The sequence below is a fragment of the Onychostoma macrolepis genome, chromosome 22 (assembly GCF_012432095.1).
Source record: "Onychostoma macrolepis isolate SWU-2019 chromosome 22, ASM1243209v1, whole genome shotgun sequence".
NCBI classification, from domain to species: Eukaryota; Metazoa; Chordata; class Actinopteri; order Cypriniformes; family Cyprinidae; genus Onychostoma; species Onychostoma macrolepis.
The window spans coordinates 21,364,835-21,379,673 of NC_081176.1; the positions used below are offsets into that span (position 1 = coordinate 21,364,835).

Sequence of the window (14,839 nt, forward strand, 5' to 3'; positions counted from 1 at the left end):
AACACCAGTTATGAATAAGAAGTATAAAACAAGGATTTGTAAAGAAAAATGTCAGAGGATTATGATATAAGCCAAGAGGAGCCTAGTTTTCCTTTGCTGTAAACAAAATTTGGTTCTCACGAGACTAGCATACTCTCAACGGATCTTACGCTACACCTGCAACCACCGTCATCCACTGGAACGCCACTCTCTCATGAATGCGCATGCGACAACCACCCATAGCCGTGTGGAGCACTTTTTATTACGGATAGATGCACCTTTTTGGACTTCAAAATCTCGACACCCATTCACTGCCATTATAAAGCTTGGAAAAGCCAGGACATTTTTAATATAACTCCGATTGTATTCATCTGAAAGAAGAAAGTCATATACACCTTGGATGGCTTGAGGGTGGGTAAATCATGAGGCAATTTTCATTTTTGGGTGAACTATCCCTTTAAATCTCAGTGTATCAGTACATTGATTTGACTGAATAGTACTGATTTTGATTTGACTGAAATTTCATTACTGTGACATAGCTAGTCGAAATGTGTTTTTTTTAAAAACATCCCCAAAATAAACATCCAAGATACCAGCGTTCTTCTAACTTACTGCATTTCAACACACTCGCTGCCTCCTCCGCTCTTTCTCCCAACATCCCCCATTTCCAATAACTCTGTCAGTGAAGTTGACTCCATAAAGATTAGCCAGTGAGGACTGGCAGCCATAATCAGCCGTGCTGGCTGACAGATGTGCCTTTTAATCAATGGGGCGCTGGGACAGCAATCTACACTGTGTAACATAGGGAAGCCACTATGACGAGGGGTCTCTCTCTCTGTCGTTCCCTCTCTTTCCCTCCCATGGCGTCAACAGCTGTTGTATCAATCAGGTGAATTAATTACCAGTAAACAAATCTGCTGAGGAAACCCCTCATGTACACCCCCACCCTGCAAACACACACTCTCATACACACACATGCACGTACTGTATATTCCCAGAACCCCCTAGCTTTCTCAATCTCAGTGGCCCACAATTATGCTTGCTCAAGGGCCTAATCATAAGCCATGTACAGATACAAGCGTGTTAATGTGTGTGTGGACAGGTGGAGAGAAAGTTTCCCGCCCAGAACACCTTCTGAAAAGCTGAAGCAGCAGTATAACTGTGAAACATGGAAAAAACAGACAGACGAATAGCTATGCGTAGCCCAGCTCCACCTGTTATTTACATTAGCCATTACCACACTAATGTACTGTACTGAACAACACTGAGCCAAAAAGCTAATGTGGCCTTGAATACTTACTAGGAAGTTCATACTTAGATTGGAAAACACAAGTATGCCCAATTTCAAATTCTTTTTTCTCAATATTAACAAAATGCCAATAATACTACAACAAAACAAAGTGCTAAGGTTGTACGTTAGCCATTTAGCATGTTGATGTAGGCATTCTGTAATTTATGTGCTCGAAAAAAGCGAAATTGTTCAATAACAGTACTTAAACACTATAAAACATTAAACAGTGCAAACATTCACAAATAAACCTTAATACGTTAAACTTTAATTGATCTGCCTTGAACTCCCCTTGAAAATCCCACGACGCATATACAAACACTCCGTTAGCAATGTTTAGTAAAAATGCTTATCAAGCTTTAAACACGTCGCATCTAATATGAGTTCCCTTCAAAAAATTTAATAATACAAAACTGCAGTTAAAGAAGCCAACATTCCCAAAGTTAACGCAAACAGGATTAGCTTACATGTAAATTAAGCAAGACCGATAGCAGCAAAATGGTGTTGGGATACGACATGCTGTGCACCGCTGGGCACGACCCTGTTCACCACCTTATTGGCCATGTCAGGTATTTCACAATGGCCTCACACATACAAAAACACTATAATAAGCTCCAAATTACCAAGAGAAAATGAGGTCTATAAGGAAGTAAGACATTCATACACCACACAGATTTGTGTTTTAACAAAAATTAAATTCAGAGCTCTGGCATCACCTTTTATTTATTCATTCATAGTAACAACCAAGCAAACCCAAAAAGATACCGTACATCAACATCTTACTAGAAGCAACATCTTCAACTTCACACATCATAGGTCAGTTATTTTCATGTCAACTTGAGGCCAATGCACAGTTCTAAACATCCAGAGATGAGACGGAAAGAAGAACGGCTCATTCTGAGTGCAGACATGTTTAGAAACGTCTAAAAGCGAGGCACTGATAAATGTAAGGGGGTTGGATAGGACGTAGGAAGGTTTTAATGCCAGTGTTGCCATCCTATTTCTAATGTGAAACATGCAAGGCGGTCATATTACAATCCATACATTGCAAGAATGGTTGGCGGGAAGGGCGTTCCCATTGGGACCATTGATGTTGCCTGCTGAAAAGGGGAGTTTCCCATCTCTCCCTCCCTTTCTTTCTCTCTCTGCTTTCCTTTCTCTTCAAGTACGCCCTCTAAGTAGGCAGAAATCATTCCTCTTTGGAAAGAGTCTCTGGAGTTCCCGCTACGGGGTTAAGGAGCTTAATGTACTATAGTTAACATTCACGGAGTCTGAACGCTGGGAAAGTGTAGGAAACCTAGCAGGCTGTGGGTACCCAAGAGGAGCTGGAAGAACAAGGAAAAAGAGAGGGCCTCGTTCCTGCCAGACAGGGGCTTGGAGAAGGGAAAACACGAACATTCCTTAGACAATGAAGGGTCTGTAGCACTGGACCTTTGCGCTTGAGGCACCAACAAAAAAAAGAAACCCAATGAATGAGAAAAACTATGGGCAGGTTGAATTCCTAGATAAAAAAAAAGAAAGAAGAAACAACTGAGAAGAATTAAGTTAAGTGGTGGCAAAGATAGCGTAGTTAACAAGAACACAAAGTCTAGGCAAATGAAAAGCAGACACAACACATCAAGTGCCCAAACTAAGTTTCTCCGTACTTCAAGCTTCAGCCTGGTTACAGTGGCTTTGGGTTCCCTCAGATGTCCAAATCCACAATCCCTTTATGCAGATCGTGAGTGAAACCACTGAAACTGAGTCAGCCAACTTGTAACCGGCTGTGGCCAACAGTGGTCAGCCCACCCAGTGGTCAAATCTGTCTTCCATCTACAATAACTCAAGTTCTTCACTTCCACAGAAAGTTATAAAACTGTCAATAGATGTGGAAGCATTAATGCTAACCTATCTCCAAAAGCATACAAAAAAATGTCCTCTTAAGGAATCAAAAGCACCTGAATTCTCACAATCACAGTTGCTGAAGAAGAGGCATTCAGGAGCTCAAGAGCACGTTGCTTTTCTCCAAACAGCAGCGTACAAACGTGAGCATGTCATGCTAACCTGCACTAGCATCCCATCAATAAATAAACAGCCTCACAGAAATATCTCTCCCCAGTCTCATGCCCCAGCACAGGCTAGGCTACTCTTCATCTTTTTTCCTTGGAGAACAAAACAATATTACGATAAAAGAGATCTCGTACCTCAGGAAAACAAAGGTCGCCCTCAATTTGAGTGGATACAATGAATGAAAGGTACTTTTAGCACATACACTTTTTCAACAAGATTCTCATTATACAGACAACATGCATTCAATCTTTTCATTATCTTGTCTATATTATAAACTATTGTGCATGTAAAGCTTGTTCATCCCTGTATCTGTAGATAATTTCCACCTGGAAAGCACTTTTGCTTCCACTCTACAGGCTCACTGCCGGCATCAAGGCTCCAACTGACCGCAATGCACTGCAAATCCCACCACATCTTTACAGAAAGGGTACACAAAAGCCATGACTCTGCACCGAGTCAACAGTTTCTCTTGATAGTGATCGTTTCTGTCAGAGGAACTACGATACTGCTACTAAGATCTGCCGAATTAACAATCCATTCAGTCGGAGCTCATTTTAATTGCATTAGCCCTGTAGGAAGTATGGATGGAATGCAACTTCACTTGTGCTGTAATGTGATTACAGTGACATTGGACACCAAATATTTGGTGTCAAAGTGTTTCGGCAATGGAAGGTGAAAATGTGTGGGTTTGATCCTGATCTCAAACAGCAAATGGGCACTCAGACCCTGGGGACACCAAGAGGACATGTGTCCGGCAAACTCCCAGCACACGGTGTCTGTCTCTCGCTCTAATCTCGGTCTTGATATACCGTTCTGTCTCTCTTACATTCTCTGTCTTTATGCTAATTCTACATGTGAACACGAGCAAACCGCAAAGTCCCAGGGGGGAAAATGGGGTTGTCTGATTCCACACCCTCCCTTCTCTCTTCTCTCTCTTTCTGTCTCTCTCTAGCCACCCCCTCCCACAATAGAGTCTGGGTGTCAGGCAGCTCACAGAAGCCGTTGTCATGGTGACAGGTCCTGTCTGTGTTCCGTCCCTCAGGCATCTCGGAACGCTGTATTTTTGAGAGGTAGAACGAGAGTCAAAGAGGAATGGAGAGAGAAGAAACCAATACACATGCATTGGTGAAATGAGTCTATGCGAATTGATTTAAGAAAGCGACAAGAGTGGGACACAAGGATAAGGGGGAGAAAAGAAGCATTGCCCTTCTTTGACCCACCATTGTTCATCTAACGGAACACCGAGAGGTCAGGGGTGGCATGAACTGTCCCCAATTGACAGAACACCCTACCAGAGCCAGCAAACAGAGTAGGCATCTCACACCCCTATTCCTGGAACCCTACGCCCTCCACTTGACCTTTCAGACACCTTCCACCAATCCACTCCAACCCAACTGCCCCAGCATCCTGCCCCATCTCAATGCAGAACTGCATGCAGATCCCCTCTGCATTTGCTCCGTATCATGTAACACGCCTAAAACATTGTGCACCTGGTGCCGGCTAAAATAAGGTCTCCTGCAGGGACCATGTCAAGAAGGCCATTGGCCTCTCTAAAAAGATGTCAACAAGTTAGAAAACATGAAATATAAAAGCAAGCAATGCCAATCCAAGATGTAAGACAAAGCAAACACTGGATATAACACCTTATCCTGCCGTTTGTCCTACATCCGTTTGCAAATTTTCACCAACTGTCCTTAGGACTTGGCTTCAAAAGGCTTGGCTCGAGACATACAGACTTTTTTTCCTCCACTCTGCATGTCCCTGAAAAGTTAGATGTTACCACTGGTTGAGCCATCTGGCTTCTTGTCCATAGCTTCAGATGACCATGAAATCTCCAAGTTCAAGGGACTAAGGAGTCAGCACTGCTCTGCAAGTGACGCTTAGGAACGCTTAGGAATAGAAGTAAACTTGTAATTTAAAATAAAAAACAGCATACAGACGATTCATACCTCTCATGCTAAACAAAATGTAAGCATCTGGAGGCCTCTCCTTCATGTACTGAAGACATTGCCAATTGCAGAGAACTGCATCCATAGATGCAGTTGCTTAAAGTCTTGTTTCTTACTTATTACAGCTCTTGACTTCCTCCGTAGGGCCATCCAGCATGTTAATTGCAAGGCAAACAATCCGAGAGCCCACATTAACCTCCAGAAGTCTCCCATGAGTGGAGGTTAGTTAAGCCCTTTTCAAAAACCTTAACGCCACTGGACAAGTACCAGTTTGAAGCTAATCCCATTGGAGGAGGGACCCCTTCCGTCTAAATTTGCACAGCAGGGGAGAACTGATGAAAGTAGCAGCGATATGAGCCACATCAAAGCAGGTGCGGAGTGAGACGAGTGCTACCGCTTTGTTTGACCACTATTCTGTTAGTGATGGTTAGCAAGCTGGATAGATTTGTCAGCGAAACAGTATGGCTTCAATCATTACACTGGAACGGCCCTTGTATTAATTTCTCAAGGTGTGCTTTGAGCGTTCGCAGGCGGTGATGTTATATAACTAACGTTTTGTGGAAGTTGAAACTTTCGAGACAAACTGGTAGGGTAGGGTAGTTTAAATTGGAGTCAAGATTTGTTATTAAAAGGGTCAGTTTGGGCCTTCATAAGTCATATTAGTACATAGCTAGTAATACTTGTTTTTTTTTTTTTTTAAATGACTAGTGTAAGTGTTGCCGCAATAAACTGCATTGAATAATTAGTCTATTTTTGACCTCACCTGAACAGATTTTTTTAGGAGTCAAGTCAAGTCACCTTTATTTATATAGCGCTTTTAACAATACAGATTGTGTCAAAGCACTTAACAGTATCAAATTGGAGGATAGAGTGTCAGTAATGTATAATAAGATTAAAAACTCAATGTTTGCATTCACATAAAACACATTCTTGTGTTCGAAAACAGTTGGACAGGCAACAAAAAATAGGGACAGTTCACCCAAAAATTTTAATTCCGTCATCAATTACTCACCCTTATTTCGATCCAAACCCGTAAGACCTTCGTTCATCTTCGGAACACAAATTAAGATATTTTTGATGAAACCCAAGAGCTTTCTGACTCTGCATAGACCACAACACAACTACCACGTTCAAGGTCTAGAACGGTAGCAAGGACATCAGTGGTTCAACCTTAATGTTATGAAGCTACGAGAATACTTTTTGTGTTTACGTTTGAACCACTGACGTCACATTTTAATAGATGTGCTTAACTTTCTTTATGGGCCTTGAATGTTGTGCTGCTGTCTGTCTATGCAGGGTCAGAATTCATCAAAAATATCTTAATTTGTGCTCTGAAGACAAACAAAGGTCTTATGGGTTTGGAACAACATGAGAGATTAATTAAATCACAAAATTTTTATTTTTGGGTGAAGTATCCCTTTAACTATTTAAAATTTCACACTGCCTCTTAAAAAGCAACAGCCAAAAACATCCGTCTGCATATGTATGGTTGTTTAATCAAACCTAGGTGTTGAATCACAGCAATGACTGGCATCTGATATGAGAAACAGATCCATCCAATTTCTGCAAAACCTGGGTGATTTGTCATATTCACTAATAATCACAAGAAATTGTTGGTTTTAACCTTTTAAAAGCTTTACAAAGCTACCTAGAATTAAGCAAGATCCAATGATTCTTCTTGTTGGTACTCTGGGAATGCACAGCCACGGATGCAATATGCCCGGACAGATGGAAACAAATTAGTAACAAAATAGTATTAGCATCCCTTGCTTGCTCACCCACAGTCCACTGTCACCCCCCCACACTTACCATGCTCATCTGGCACAGATCTGAATTTAGTCTCACATAGCCTCCTAGACCAACTATGTTCCCTTCCACACTCTTCGGACCCCTTGGTCCCCCCACCCCTCGGCCTCACAGCCTCATAAGCTTGCAGAAAAGTGCAACAAAAAAAAAAATCCTTTGGTAGGTCGGCCAGATTAAACTGCCACTGTAATCCGCTTGGCTTTCACCTCCTTGTCCTCAACCGAGAGATGAAGAGAAACAGAGGGAGAGCAGAGAAGAAAAGGATTGCAAGGTAACAAAAATATATAAATAAATAACAATGGCAAAGACAGCATTAGAAAAAACAAAGACTACAAGTAAAGCAAAAAGTGCAGTAAATAGGCCTTTTAAAAAGACACTGGGACTAATGGGAAAATGGATGGAAGGGAATAAGGAAAAACAAGCAAGAAACTTACAAATAGTTTTTAAAGGAAGGAAGGAAGGAACGCATAGCATCGCTAAAGCCTTCCAGAGGCACATCACCTCAACTGACCACAACCATCAACCAAGGGGCTATAAACAACTCAAACACACAGTAAAGATATCATGGGTGAAGACCAGCGTGGGTGTTTGGAAGTGTGTTTAAGTGTGACTGGAGAGATAGAGTGTGGAGAAACCGTGCTCACAGTCAGGTACACGCACACACACAAAAAGTCTTGGAGAACCCTGCAGGAAGTGGGAGGACATCCAGCGAGAAAGGGCGGTGATATACGACTGGAGCACTTCAAACAGCGAGAGCAGTGATGGACAACTTCTAAGACCAATAAAACCCAGCAGGGAAGGAGGGTGCGAGGGAGCAGGGCAAAGGGAAGAGGAAGTAACTTTATCTTCCAGACAAAACAGGAGGGGGTAAGAACAAGGGTAGTAGATTGAAGAACCACTTCCTAAAGATGTTAACAGCCTTTCCATTTCCAAAGAAAACATATCAAACACTGGTGTAGCTCAGTGCTGAAAACCAGCAGTTTTAGATGTGTAACCTTGATCTGAATTGGCTGGGTAATTTGGGGGTCCTGCGATCTATCGTACAATGCAACCTGCACTCACCATCTCCAGATAATAAAACACTTAAGCACACAGTCATCTAACTTCCACAACTATGAACAACACTTTTTTTTTTTAAATCCATAAAATGATTTCCTACTTGGGTTGTCCACTAGCATTCATTGAGAAAAGAAATTACTAATTGATACTGTCCTCTGCAAAGCAAATGTTTTCAAAGAAATATTTTCATTAAGGGGTTTTCAACCTTTTTTGATGCCAAGGACCGACAAAGGAACCCAGAAGGACATCAAATTTATATTTTCAGGTATAAAGACCCTTTTTAACTGAATGACAATATCAAGTTAGATAATTACCTTTAATATTGTCATTGAACCGAAGCAAATTAAGAAATTCGTCAAGGTAAATGTAACAGAGGCCAGGTGACAGCAAAACTTTCTTTCCTGATTAAAAAAAAAAAAAAATAGCCTTGCTCCCTGGACCTCAGTTTGAAAAACCCTGGTTTAGAGAAGTTTAAATGGAAATCTTATTGTCTTGCCTTTTCGTTCTGAGATCCCAGCTAATGGAAAAACGGAGAACTGATGCATATTATTACGAAAAACCAGAAAAGTAGCATGCATCCATCACAAATGATGAATGTGAATGCCTCATAATCTTGGCTACTTTATGTCCGTAATCCTTTCGGCTAGGTGTGTTAACCTTTTCCTTCTGATGAAGCCCATTACAGAGAATAATCGCACGCCAAATGAAGACAAATGATGTGACCGCAGTGTGCATGGAGTAGGAAATCCCTGATCACTGAGGCCCCCATTCAACAGCATTGATTAGCTTCCCAACCAAAGTAGCCAGCCAGAGGAACTAAACGCTCCGAATCGATGCTACTTAGCAGATTATTGACCAATCGCTGCCTCTCCCTTTGACATTAAAGCAAAATTCAAATTCGAAGGAAGCGACGGACAAACATATAGCTATAACATGCTGGAAACTGTATTATGTTAATCCAGACCTAATTTTTAATTCAAAATATTGATCGCGTCGCAACAGCAAGCGAACGAATTGAAGCTGCTAATGCCACAGCTCAACCAAAACAACTAGGTACAGCATCTGTGTGTTGGGGGTGGACAGGGGGAGGGTGATTTAACACCCTCCAACGGTCCCAAAGCACTGTAGTATTTTGCATACACTGCACAAAGTTACCATGGTGACAAGACCCGATTCTAGGCCCTGACCCACGAGGCACATCCAGCCAGTACCATTGTGTTAATCGAAGCCATCAGAAATGACACTTACTAGTGTCTATGCGAAAACTCGCTTTATCAAAAATAATGTTCTTCATATTGTTTAATTTAATTTGGTTTTAAGTGTGCTTACATCAAAACGCCAACAGAAATCGGTTTGATATAAAAACCTGACTGTTTTTTCTCAGGTTTTGAGGTCTAAATGTAAACTCATATATCTACCACTTTTTTATTTGTTAGTATTCATCCAATTAAGGCACTGTTGTTTTATTAACCATAAATGTGTAAGACTATACACGTAAACAAACTCAGTGTTCCGGACGGACTCAATTTAGTTTCAAACGGGTTTCAGTTTTTTCCAATATGAGATAAATGTTTGTTTCTGTTGTATACATATCTGAAATTCTACACATTTCTGCCGACGGTATGCAATGTTGAAACTGACAAAGTATGCGAGCGCTAGCGTGTATTTGTGCATGAACCTGTGATGAAGGGGAGGGGGGTTCGTGGTGGAGAGAAAGAGAGAGATTTTGGTTCAGCTGAACCTCATTAATTCAGAAATGGAAATCATTTCTGCATGGAGCACAGGAGAGACGAGAGATGGAACGAGAGAAAGCAATAGAGAAGGAAAGTCTGAGAGAACAAACAGGAGAGAGAGCGGAGGGACATTCGGTGAAAGTCGATATTTCTCTCTTTTTCTCTTATCAAGAGTGTCAACCCTCACAGTTTGCCAAAAATGTCTGATATTAGAGCTTATTTTTGTTTGCTGCCTGTTTTTTTTCAATTAATATTAGTAGCGGGTGGTATGACCAAAATCTATCATGGTGTGAGGCATTATATCTCAAAGTAAATATCAGAATATAGTTATTTTCTCCAGATATTCAACCCTAAAATGTTTCACACATCATATAACTATTAAAAAACCCTAACTTTTATCCATTAATTCAAGAAAATATTTGTGGGGTAAAAATTAGACATTGTTTTTGTAATATCACATGGGTCATTATGATATCAAATCTGTCTTGCACATCACGCAGCATGTTTTTAAAACCATTATAACATCATAAACTGTGAACAGCAACAGATGTCAAAACTATTAATTTGTATCACAACCAGGCCAAGAAATAATTATAAACCAGAGTCACTTCAGTCAACCATAATAATGCCACAGCCAAATAATTACATTTGAGAAGTAAAAGCCACAACAGGAAACATAGTATTAATATCAGAATTACATTGATGTTTTGACGCCGAGCCTAGCGCATATCGATGTTGAAAAATCAGATTTGGCAGTCACAGACTCAAATTAATTAGTGCAATTAAACACAATTTGCAGCAGTGTCAAACCCTTTATTTTAGGTGGGCATTTGCAACACGTCGGGACGCTTATTACCAACAAACATTTACTTTGCAGCATGCACTAATAACCTTTTGTGATAAATCAGCGAACAGGAGACAAGGAGTTGAAAATGTGCCACGCAACAGGAAGATGAATAAATGCTCAAGCAGACGGAAGCTGTATTTCATCCAAAATAGTTTAGAAATGAACTACGCCAATACAAGCTGCACAGGTTGAGAAATATACAAAAGGTGCATTGCATTCTGGTTTGAATTTCAGTCACAACTAGGCCCCAAAAATATGCTTAATTAATTTATGATGAAACAATGCATTATGCTATAAAAGTTACTATAAAGTAATTTATTATAAATATAATGAATACTATAAAATATGTTGATAAGACCCGTCAGTTTTACCTACTCTCGAATTTGTAGGTAAAATTATTGGTACCAAAAAACAGGTCAAATACATCAACAAATATGTAACTTTCTGAATGATGAGCATGCGAATTCTTAGAAAAACTGAAAAATGTTGGAAAATTTAGAAAATATTACTAATACTAAAATATTATCAGACTTTTAAATGTATAAAATGTAAAATTATAACATTATATATTATCAAAATATATTAGAAATATATAATTAAAAGTAACTGACAACACTTCAACATTCATATGAATTAAAAAAAAAAACAGAACATGCTAATAAATAGCAGGAGAGAAATAAATAAGTGAAAAACCTCCTTCCCCAGCAGTTGATCTGTCCTGAGCCTTTTAGTGACTTTCTCGCCCTCCCCTCTCTCGGCTCTTGTAATATGGGGCAGCCTCTAATCTGACCGTGCATCCCTTGGATTACAAACCCTCCGACAACACCACTATCACAGCCTCCACAGCCCCCAAAAATCAGGTCAACTGCCCCTCCCCCGGCCTCTTCATCACCCTCCTCTTCGTCAGTGGCTTGCTTCACGAAAACATGACAAACTGTCTGTGCATGCTGTCAGACGTTATTTTGGTTTCTTTAAATGCGTTAATATAGCATCGACTGATCATGTAAATTGCATTTACAGTGCTAATTGAATACGCAGACATGCTAAATAGCAAATACATTTCAGGTGACTAAAATCAGATTGAATTTTTCACACAATGATATTAACCGAACAAATGATTATCTATCACTACAAACCAGAATGAGGGAAAACCAAGGCACCTGCACATTTGTAAACAATGCAAGGTCAGATTTTCAGGGCAAGGTGTGATTTACCATTTCAGACAGCAGTGGTTTGAGATTTCTGATTGGCAGCCGAATAACCCGTGACCTTTGTTTGACCCTGTAGTCTTTATAAACTGCAGCAGTTATTGAACACTCGATCTTGTGCGGAGAGTCTGAGGTATGAGACCAAAAGAGAAAAGAGTGAGATGACGAGAGACACACGAGACAAAATGAAGATCAGATGTTAGAGATGAAGGAGAATAGATGCCAGTGGGTAAAGTATCGGACACAACATGGCATAAACATCTTCATAAAATGCATGAGATTAACAACCAAGCAATTAAATCTGAATATAGGTAAAGATAAAGAAGCCATATTGAGTGTTTAAAAGGGAGACAACAATGCACAAAAGCACAGAGGAGAGCGTCATAACTCGACAATGCAGCTGTGGCTTGAACGTACGCAAACACACACACACACACACACACACACACACACAGAGGGGCTTGAGCACACCTGATCAGCTCAGAGACAGATGCATCTTTAGCTCTGTGAACAGAGCCGTCAGAGCTGACCTCTCACAGGGTTAAAAGATGACAAGAATTCAGAGCAAACAGACAAAAAAAAAAAAAACACCGTACTAAATGATTACTATACTGATACACTATGGTATTTATATTGTACTCAAAGTTACTTCAAAGTACATCAGAAAAGCAGGGTAATAAAGCAATACAGTATTGCCATCTGTTAGTAACGCAAAAAAGCAAGCAAAAATGTACCACGGTGTCAGATAGTAATACCATGGTAAGTTTGGTCATTTTTGTTAGCAAAAGTTTTCAGGAAAAAAAGTGCTGCTTTGTTACCGGTGTAGAAACCGTAATATCATAATATTCTGATGTACACCATAGTACTGAGTAATTACCATATTCATATACTAATTAATAATTGTCAATATGCATAGCATTTAATGAAAAGAAAAAGGAACAAAAAGACTAAAAAAAAAAAAAAGAAAGAAAAGAGGGAAAATACCACGGTACTGTACATGTGTAAAAAGTCAAGGTAATAGCCTACAACAACACTGACTTTCTCAGGTAGAAAAAAAAAAAACAGAATGATAATGCCACTGTACATGTCTAAAAAGTAATACCACAATAATCTTTTTTTTTTTTCAGAAAAGAACCATGTCAAAAAGTCAAGGTAATAGTACCATGGTAATACCTTCTGTTAGTGAAACAGGAAAGCAAGCAGCCATACAAGAAAGCAAGAAAGAAAAGTTACCATGGTACATTTACACTTTAATACAGGCCGTCTCCACACTACTTCAAAAACATCACAGCATTAACATGGTACTTTTTTGTGAAAGCAAGCAAAGAAGAAAGAAAGGATCTTGTGAAATGTTGAGACAGTGAAAGCAGTGAACGTGGCAATTAAGACATGTAAAGAACCATCCCAGTTAAGCCCCGTCATTCTGTCGATGGGGCAGCGGGGTACAGCTCTGCCAAGGTACGACTGGAGGCAGGTGTGGGCACGGCCTCAGAGGTAATCAGCCGGTCAGTGGGGAGCCATTTTGACTTCTAGTGAAAGCCTCTGGAAGCACATGGTATAAAAATAATAATTACTCTGCATTACGCTCACTGTCTGGGAATAGACCCACGGCAGCACAAGACAGAGACGATGAGCCGCTGCGTCTTTCACCACACCGTAGTATGTGTGCGGAGGTGAAAAGTGGAAAAATAAACACTCCACCCAAATCAAATAACGTAATCTCCAGTTATAAATGTTGCCTGCGTGAGTAAACCCAATCTACAGGAACCTAAAGATGGAGCTTGTTTTGAGGGATTTATGCTAGTTGTGGCTTTTTCCTCGCAATCCGTGGAAGCCTGTTGAAACTTGATCCCGAGCACACCGCTGTATTACAAATGGACAGTTTTACTTCACTGCGCCAAGTCGGCACTTGAAAGCAGAGAGGAGAAGGGTGGCCTGCTATGCCAACGGTGCCAGACGTGGTAAATGCCAGCTGCGGGACCTGCTAACGTAACCTCGCAGCCACCAGCGCTACCCACCGCTGGCGCAACAGAGGGACGAAATGAAATCGAGAGACTTGGAATAACTGTGGTATCCCTTGATTCACACCCCCTTGCAAGGTTATGAGAAAAACACACCACTGCGGTCTCTGTATTGACACTTGCAGAAGAACCAGATGGTTTATTCGGACAAAACCCACAGCAGTGCAAACAGGAATCTGAAGCGTTGCGCAGAAAGCAAGCAAACACCTCCAGCTTCTGAAGAACAGATCGAGACGGAAGGGCGAGTCAGTCAATGGAGAATCACTTTATTTCATTGTTTGCAACTCCCTAGTTCATCGTGATAATTCATTGTGATAAGGTTACCAAGGAGGCACTGGCCACAAATGCTTTCATAAAACAAAAGATGGAGGTTCGAAAATGATTAGATAACGATGACACATTTTCACAAATTCCAAAAAACGACAAACTGGAAGTTCTTAGTTTCAAATTAATTAATAGTAGGAGCTAGGACCATACACCGAGCTAAAAAAATTCTAATTGTTTTGAACTTTAGTTGTGTTGAAATATTCAAATATTTGCAACTAGACTGCACAATCACCCAACCATATGTTTTGTAGCTGTATTTTTGCTCAAAATTATAAAAATCGCAATGATTGTTGTCATTTGAGAAATTTATTTATTTTTACATTTCAGGTATTGCACTTTAACCAATAAGAACAAACCAACAGAATGTGGACTCGTACACATGGTTTATTTGACCAAATCCAGTATACTGATTCATTACATGCCATTTAATATATAAATTATTATCAAACACTTAAGATATTGTAGGTTCTTTAATACATAAATAATATAAAAGATTTGGATATGTACTTTGTAGATATGCATAAACAAAAAAAATAAAATAAATTTACATATATTATATATATGAAGAGCTCA

General features: G+C 40.1%; 1 protein-coding gene across 1 annotated transcript in view; it reads right to left on the reverse strand.

Annotated features, from left to right (window-relative positions):
- The window catches only part of ssbp4 (single stranded DNA binding protein 4), a 62,398-nt gene that overhangs the window by 17,816 nt on the left and 29,743 nt on the right, over window positions 1-14,839 (reverse strand). The gene's annotated exons all lie outside the window — the stretch shown is intronic.